Source organism: Schistocerca gregaria, unplaced genomic scaffold (assembly GCF_023897955.1).
Source record: "Schistocerca gregaria isolate iqSchGreg1 unplaced genomic scaffold, iqSchGreg1.2 ptg000387l, whole genome shotgun sequence".
NCBI lineage: Eukaryota > Metazoa > Arthropoda > Insecta > Orthoptera > Acrididae > Schistocerca > Schistocerca gregaria.
In genome coordinates this window covers 5,967,503-5,976,922 of record NW_026061829.1, presented here as the reverse complement: position 1 = coordinate 5,976,922, position 9,420 = coordinate 5,967,503, and positions in this window count along the sequence as shown.

Below are 9,420 nucleotides of genomic sequence, written 5' to 3'. Positions count from 1 at the left end.
TCCCTTTCAAAGGAACCATCCCAGCATTTACTTGGAGCGATTCAGGAAAGTTACGGAAAACGTATCAGGATGGCCGGATGCGGATTTAAACGTCATCCTCCCGAATGCGAGTCTAGTGTACTAGTTGACAGCTCGTCGTGTAGAAGCTAGCGTTGCTGGTGATGGGATTCCGTGTTCGATTCATGGCTGGGTTGCTTTCTCCGCCCGGGAAGTAGGTGTCTGTGGTGTCATCATTTCATCATCATCCGTGAAGGTGGCGAAACTGGACTGTGTAAAGGTTGGGGCTTTGTACAGGCACTGATAACCGTGCATTTAAGCGCCCCAAAAACCAATCATCATCATCATCATCATACCATGTAATAACCACTGCGGCAGCTCGTTCGGTATACATTTAAATGAGCAGATTAAGTCAGCATTTTTAGTATTTACATTGACTTCGTTCTTCATAAATGAAAGCAGGAACTATGACAAGACAAAGGAATTGGGATAACGAATGAGAAATACCTGATTGTGCTTCTGTTTGTAGATGACATGATTCACGTTCACGAAATGACCTCCAAAGATCTATATACCACCTGAACGAAATATGCAATGAATACAACTTTAAAATTTCTAGGAACAAAACGAAAATAAGTGCACTCCGAGGAAAATACTCAGTCAGTTTAAAACTAGTTTTGGATAATCCTGCTTTAGAACTGGTCTCTTAATCTTTCATTTAGGCTACGCTGTAAGATCTGATTTTTACTCTGATACTTAAAATAAATTACACAAATTCTAAGCTGTTTGTGACACTATTATCTGATCATTGGGCAATAAAGTACAAAAAGATTGTCCCGAAATTCTATAACGTGGTCGCGGTTCCTGTATTATGCTATGAAAGCGAAAACATGGTTTAAAAAAAAAGCAAAAAAAATCACACGGCAGAGATGAGGTTCCTAAGAAATTCGAAGAGCTGCACAACAAGAAATGATTAGGAATGAAGATACTAGAGAAAAATTAAGTATTTTCAACAGAAACTAAAAAATTCAAAAATATCGTGAAGACTGGTGAGAATGCTACGTCCCAGACTTCCCCAAATTATTCTGAACTACAAGCGGAATGGAAGACGTGATATTGAAAGGCCTCGGACGTGGGAGCAATTTCGTTTGAGAGACTATCCCGCGCGGCGACTACTGAAGTACTTATACATTATAGAATTCTTAAGTTATACAACCAAAATAAGTAAGTTTTAATGTAGTTTACGTTCACTGATGCAAAAAAAAAATTCTTGCTTTTTAAAGTGGGCTATGTTCTTTCTAAGGGTTCAAACTGTCTCCATGACAAATTTGAACAATATCTGTTAAGCGGTTTGGACTCTAAAACGAAACAGACTGTGTTACAAAGTAGAAAAGCAACTGAGAGAAAGAAGCAGCGTCGGTTTCTGCAGGAGGCGGCCATCATTTTGTAGGACAATGTTCGGGCACGCTCGGTTCAAGTCGTGACTGATTTGATCGGTATATAGGGATGGGGAGCGCCGCATCACGCACCACACTCATCTACATCTATATTTATACTCCGCAAGCCACCCAACGGTGTGTGGCGGAGGGCACTTTACGTGCCACTGTCATTACCTCCCTTTCCTGTTCCAGTCGCGTATGGTTCGCGGGAGGAAAGACTATCTGAAAGCCTCTCTCTAATTTTACATTCGTGATCTCCTCGGGAGGTATAAGTAAGGGGAAGCAATATATTCGATACCTCATCCAGAAACGCACCCTCTCGAAATCTGGCGAGCAAGCTACACCGCGATGAAGAGCGGCTCTCTTGCAGAGTCTGGCACTTGAGTTTGTCAAACATCTCCGTAACGCTATCACGGTTACCAAATAACCCTGTGACGAAACGAGCCGCTCTTCTTTGAATCTTCTCTATCTCCTCCGCAAACCCGATCTGGTACGGATCCCACACTGATGAGCAATACTCAAGTATAGGTCGAACGAGTGTTTTGTAAGCCACCTCCTTTGTTGATGAACTACAGTTTCTAAGGACTCTCCCAATGGATCTCAACCTGGTACGCGCCTTACCAACAGTTAATTTTATATGATCATTCCATTTCAAATCGATCCGCACGCATACTCCGAGATATTTTACAGAAGTAACTGCTACCAGTGTTTGATCCGCTATCATATAATCATACAATAAAGGATCCTTCTTTCTATGAATTCGCAATACATTACATTTGTATATGTTAAGGGTCAGTTTCCACTCCCTGCACCAAGGGCCTATTCGCTGCAGATCTTCCGGCATTTCGCTACAATTTTCTAATGCTGCAACTTCTGTGTGTGCTACAGAATCATCCGCGAAAAACCGCATGGAATTCCGACACTATCTACTACCTCATTTATATATATATTGTGAAAAGTAATGGTCCCATAACACTCCCCTGTGGCACGCCAGATATTATTTTAACGTCTGTAGACGTCTCTCCAGTGATAACAACATGCTGTGTTCTGTTTGTTAAAACTCTTCAATCCAGCCACAGAGCTGGTCTGATATTCCGCGGGCTCTTACTTTACTTATCAGGCGACAGTGCGGAACTGAATCTAACGCCTTCCGGAAGTCGAGAAAAATAGCATCTACCTGGGAGCCTGTATCTAATATTTTCTGGGTCTCATGAACAAATAAAGTGAGTTGGGTCTCACACGATGGATGTTTCCGGAATCCGTGTTGATTCCTACAGAGTAGATTCTGGGTTTCCAAAAACTACATGATACTCGAGCAAAAAACATGTTCTAAAATTCTACAACAGATCGACGTCAGAGATATAGGTCTATAGTTTTGCGCATCTGCTCTACGACCCTTCTTGAAGACTCGGACTACCTGTGCTCTTTTCCAATCATTTGGAGCCTTCCGTTCCCCTAGAGACTTGCGGTACACGGCTGTTAAAAGGGAGGGCAAGTTCTTTCGCGTACTGTGTAGAATCGAATTGGTACCCCGTCAGGTCCAGTGGACTTTCCTCTGTTGAGTGATTCCAGTTGCTTTTCTACTCCTTGGACACTTATTTCGATGTCAGCCATTTTCTCGTTTGTGCTAGGATTTAGAGAAGGAACTGCAGTGCGGTCTTCCTCTATGAAACATCTTTGGAAAAAGGTGTTTAGTATTTCAGCTTTACGCGTGTCATCCTCTGTTTCAATGCCATCATCACCCCGGAGTGTCTGGACATGCTGTTTCCAACCACTTACTGATTTAAATTGAGACCAGAACTTTCTAGGATATTCTGTCAAGTCGGTACATAGAATTTTACTTTCGAATTCACTGAACGCTTCACGCATAGCCCTCCTTACGCTAACTTTGACATCGTTTAGCTTCTGTTTGTCTGAGAGGTTTTGGCTGCGTTTATACTTGGAGTGAAGCTGTCTTTGCTTTCGCAGTAGTTTCCTAACTTTGTTGTTGAACCACGGTGGGTTTATCCCGTCCCTCACAGTTTTACTCTACACGTACCTGTCTAAAACGCATTTTTCGATTGCCTTGAACTTTTTCCAAAAATACTCAACATTGTCAGTGTCAGAACAGAAATTTTCGTTTTGATCTGTTAGGTAGACTGAAATCTGCCTTCTATTACCCTTGCTAAACACGTAAGCCTTCCTCCCTCTTTTTATATTCATATTAACTTCCATATTCAGGGATGTTGCAACAGCCTTATGATCACTAATCCCTGTTCTGCACATACAGAGTCGAAAAGTTTGGGTCTGTTTGTTATCAGTAGGTCCTAGATGTCATCTCCACGAGTCGGTTCTCTGTTTAATTGCATGAGGTAATTTTCGGATAGCGCACTCAGTATAATGTCACTCGACGCTCTGTCCCTACGACCCATCCTAAACATCTGAGTGTCCCAGTCTATATCTGGTAAATTGAAATCTCTACCTAAGACTATAACATGCTGAGAAAATTGATGAGAAATGTATTCCAAATTTTCTCTCAGTTGTTCTGCCGCTAATGCTGCTGGGTCGGGAGGTCGGTAAAAGGAGCCAATTATTAACCTAGCTCGGCTGTTGCGTGTAACCTCCACCCATAATAATTCACAGGAACTATCCACTTCTACTTCACTACAGGATAAACTTCTACTAACAGCGACTAACTCTCCACCACCGGTTGCATGCAATCTATCCTTTATATCTGTCTGTACCTTTGTAAAAATTTCGGCAGAATTTCTCTCTGGTTTCAGCCAGCATTCTGTACCTATAACGATTTCAGCTTCGGTACTTTCTATCAGCGCTTGAAGTTCCGGTACTTTACCAACGCAGCTTCGACAGTTTACCATTACAATACCGATTGCTGCTTGGTCCCCTTATGTCCTGCTTTGCCCCGAACTCGTTGAGGCTGCCGCCCTTTTTGTACTTGCCCAATGCCATCTAACCTAAAAAACCGCCCAGCTCACGCCACACAACCCCTGCTACCCGTGTAGCCGCTTGTTGCGTGTAGTGGACTCTTGACCTGTCCAGCGGAACCCGAAACCCCACCACCCTATGGCTCAAGTCGAGGAATCTGCAGCCCACACGGTCACAGAACAATCTCAGCCTCTGATTCAGACCCTTTACTCAGCTCTTTACCAAAGGCCCGCAGTCAGTCCTGTCGACGATGCTGCAGATGGTGAGCGGTGAGCTCTGCTTTCATCCGGCTAGCGAGACTGGCAGTCTTCACCAAATCAGATAGCCAGGAAGGGTTTCCTCCGATCCATAGCGACACACATCATTGGTGTCGACATGAGCGACCACCTGCAAATGGGTGCAACCTGTACCCTTCATGGCATCCGGAAGGACCCTTTCCACATCTGGAATGACTCACCCCGGTATGCACACGGATTGCACATTGGTTTTCTTCCCCTCTCTTGCTGCCATATCCCTAAGGGGCCCCATTACGCGCCTGACGTTGGAGCTCCCAACTACCAGTAAGACCACCCTCTGCGACTGCTCGGATCTTGCAGACTGAGGGGCAACCCCTGGAACAGGACAAGCAGCCACGTCAGGCCGAAGATCAGTATCGGCCTGAGACAGCCCCGGAATATCGCGCTTCTGAGCTCAGCTTGATTCCTGACGTGAAGGTAGCGTTCTCGCTTTCCGCGTCTGGGTTCCCGGGTTCGATTCACGGCGGGGTCAGGGATTTTGTCTGCCTCGTGATGGCTGGGTGTTTTGTGATGTCCTTAGGTTAGTTAGGTTTAAGTAGTTCTAAGTTCTAGGGGACTGATGACCATAGATGTTAAGACCCATAGTGCTCAGAGCCATTTGAACCATTTGTCGAACTTTGGGGTATTCGGTTCGGAGCTGTTATGGAGATACGTCAGACAATAGACCGCTCCATTCGAACTACCTATACAACTGGCGTAGTTAGGGGTATCTTGCTCTTTCGACATCACTGGCGATGGCTTATATACATGAGCTGTTCAAAAAATATCCGACCTTTTTTAATTGTTGAAATCAACAATGGTATCAGGGCGCGCATGGGCTCATGTTTTCAGGCATATTTAGCACACATACCTGATTTTCTCCACTACTTCGGAACACTTGCAAGTCGTACACGTTGGATTTAGTATTCTGAGCAAAATGACGTCTTTACATCACATTTGGCTCCAAGCTTGGCGATTCTCAAGTTGAAACCATCGTGTGTTTGTGGACAAAGTAATGGGTACTGCAGGGCTAAAGGAGTGGTACAACCATTTCAAAGGTAGCCGCTAATCAATGAAGACAGAAGCCAGTTAAGGTACGCCCGCAATATCCGCAAATCAGGTCGTTACTGATCCCGCAATATTGCTGGTGAAGCAGAATGGACGAATCACTATCAGAGAAGTTGTAGTCTAATCTAAAAGCCGTAAAGTCAACTAACTAACTAGGTGTTACAATAACTAACGTCCGCCCGCGGTAGCTGAGTGGTCAGCACGACAGACTGTCAATCCTAAAAGACCGGGTTAGATTCCCGGCTGGGTCGGAGATTTTCTCCGCTCAGGGACTGGGTGTAGTGTTGTACTAATCATCATTTCATCCCCATCGACGCGCAAGTCGCCGAAGTGGCGTCAAATCGAAAGACTTGCACCAGGCGAACGATCTACCCGATGGGAGGCCCTCGTCACACGCCATTATTATTATACAATAACGAACAACTTAAATTGGAAAGAACACATAGAAAATGTTGCGGTTAAGGCTAACCGAAGACTGCGTTTTATTGGCACAACACTTAGAAAACGTAACAGACCTACAAAGGACACTGCCTACACTACGCTTGTCCGTCCTCTTTCAGAATACTGCTGGGAAATGTGGGATCCTTAAAAGATCGGACTGACGGAGTAGATCGAAAAAGTCCAAAGAAAGGCAGCACGTCCTCCTATTATCGCGAAATATGAGAGAGTGTGTCACACAAATGATACAGGATTTTGGCTGGACATCATTAAAAGAAAAGCGTTTTTCTTTGCGACGGAATCTTCTCACGAAATTCCAATCACCAACTTTTTCCTCCGAATGCGAAAATATTTTGTTGACACCGACCTACGTAGGGAGAAACGACCACAACGATAAAATAAGGGAAGTCAGAGCTCGTATGGAAAGACACAGGTGATCATTCTTTCCGGATGCTATGCGAGATTGGAATAATAGAGACTTGTGAAGGTGGTTCGATGAACAACCTGCCAGGCACTTAAATGTGATTTGCAGAGTATCCATGTAGATGCAAGTATAGGTGGTCACATTTTTACTATCCCCTGTATGTGCATATCGCTTCACACGACCTTTGTTACCTCAATGTCGATATCGGCATCATTTTCGAAATATGTGAGCTTTCTTATATTATCTGTAATGTTAATATACAACATGAACAGTAAGGCTCCCAACACGCTTCCCTCTGGCACAAGTGGTTACTTTTACACGTATAGACGAACTCTCCATTTAGGATGAGATGATGTGTCCTCCCTACAAAAATATTTTATTGGCCGTACTTTATACGGTGCAGGCAAATGGTCAACTACAATTGCTGTTTACTGTGAGGTAACCTCTAGCGTATCAGAAGCAGTTTAGGAACATTTTTTCAAATGAGTATACGCACTCGTATTTCGGCAGGTGCACAGTTTTGCCATTTCAATTTTTGCACGTTTCACAGATACCTTTTCGAAAATTTCGAGCAAAACAAATCGAAATCTTTATTACATCATGAAACAATGAAGAAGCAAATGCGGGTTTGTTCGCAAGCCCGAAGCAACATCTGGTACAAGAATCATGGATTTTAATAAAGTAGCTGTCGATAGGTTTTTTTCGTTGCTTACAGATGTAACTGACAATCACAAATTAATGACTTCTCAAATAACTAATTGTGATGGAACAGGCGTCTCGGTTAATGCTAAAAAACTAATCGAACATCGCAGCTTGCAAAGGGAACCGTCCAGTGCGATCGTTAACATCTGCAGAAAGGGGCGAAACTGCAACCAGCCTCATTAGTACGTCAGCAAGCGGAGCTGACATTCCTCCTACGATTATTTTTCCACGAAAGAAGAAGCAGAAAGAATTTGAGTTAGGACAGGCAGCAGGAGGTTGCGCTGAGGTCCACAGCACAGCATGTATGGCCACAGAGTCCTTCTTTGTATGGTTTCCACAATTAGTGGTATTTTCTAAGGCATCAAAGCAGGTCCCAGTTCTCCTTATATCAGATGGCCACTCAGCACATACCACGAACATTGACGTTATGGACTACGCGAGGGAGAGTGGCGTTTCTTTACCACCACATTGCTCTCACAGACTTCAGCCGCTTGATGTTTGTTTTATAAATCCTCGCTATAGTGATCAGCTTCGAAAATGGCTACGGAACCATGCAGCGAAAGTCGTAACTATCTTTGAAATTTCAACGCTTTTTGGTTCAGCTTTCGTCTAAAGCGCAACAATGAAAACCGCTATTAAAGGTTTCGAAGCTACTGCAATATGGCCCACGGACCCATCCATATTCACGACGCACACTTCCTCCCGGCACACACAACTGACAGCGGACGTGATAGGCCGTCAGATGAAGGGGTTATTATATCTGAACAATTGGAATTGCCTTCACCTAGCACACCAGCTGAAAAAGACGACTCAAACGGGCTGGATAATCAAGGGGACGAGGTTTCAGCGAATTGTTACAATGAACTGCCGCCTAAGAATAACAAAGTTATTGGGGCTAATTGTTCTAATCTTGGGTGCTCTTGGATGACAACTGACAACACAACCTCCTCATTTCATATTTCACCTGAGATTCTGATTTTCTTGTCAAAAGTTAACGAAAGCAAGAAAAGAGCGAGACTGAAAAGGGGGAACAACGTTGTTTTAACTGATTCGCCGTACAAAAAAAAGAGTTAAAAGTCATTAATGGGAGAAATAGAAAAAAGAACATTGACAAAGAAGAAAGAGCAAACAGAAAACTTTCTGCGAAAGAGAATAAAATTAAGAACTCAAAAAAGAGAGAAAGATTCTGAAGGTAAATGGAAAAAAGGAGAGAGAATACAATACTAACGAGAGTGATTATGAGGAAAGTTCTGACTGTCAATGTGTATATTGTGGTGGGTTATATTCAAAATCAGTTGGAAGTTGGGTCGCTTGTTCCACCTGCAAAAAACTGACACACGATTCTTGTGCAGGAATAGATAGCGAAGATGATGAGTGTCTCCCCGTGTGTGAATTTTGTAAACAGCCTCAAGAAAAGGATACGATTCATGAAAACTGTAGTTTGACATTAATACTCACTTTAAACTAAAAAAAATAACGAGCAAGCCAATATTTTCTGCATTTCGGATAATTTTATACGTTTTTGTAATCACTTGTATTTACCACACCATTGTGACGCGTGCAAATGTTATAAATTTCTGTTTTTGAGTGAGAAAATATTGTTGTTTTATTTTATGGCAATGTTCTTGTATTTTTGTGATTAATACATCATAATGTGTTCATATAAAAATTTGTAACTCTCTTATTTATCAATTTTGTACATTTAATCATAGTTTTCAACTGTGTACCCCATTATACCTTGGATTCCCCAACGTGTCGGATAAGAAAGATAAAAATACAATCACTACTCGTTTCTTCAACGACAATTTAAGCTGTGTTCTGTGGTTCCTCCCAGAGTTCATCACGATATATTCCGAAAAAAATCATAGTTAACGAACATTATAAATTGCTCTAGAAACGAAGGCAATCGCAGTTAACATTTAATAAGGCCACTGGTATCCTTCGAAATGCAACTAATCAACGTCATGCAGAACGTCGTGGGTCACAGCGGATGGGTGGAATCGAAATATGACATTTACCCACGATCGCTTCTTTTTGTCAATTTGTGCCATTAATTTCTCTGCTCCCTAATCTGATTTCGTATCTCCCCATCAGCTATTCGATGAAAAATTTTTTAGCATTCTTCTACACCACCACATTTCGGAAGTTTCTA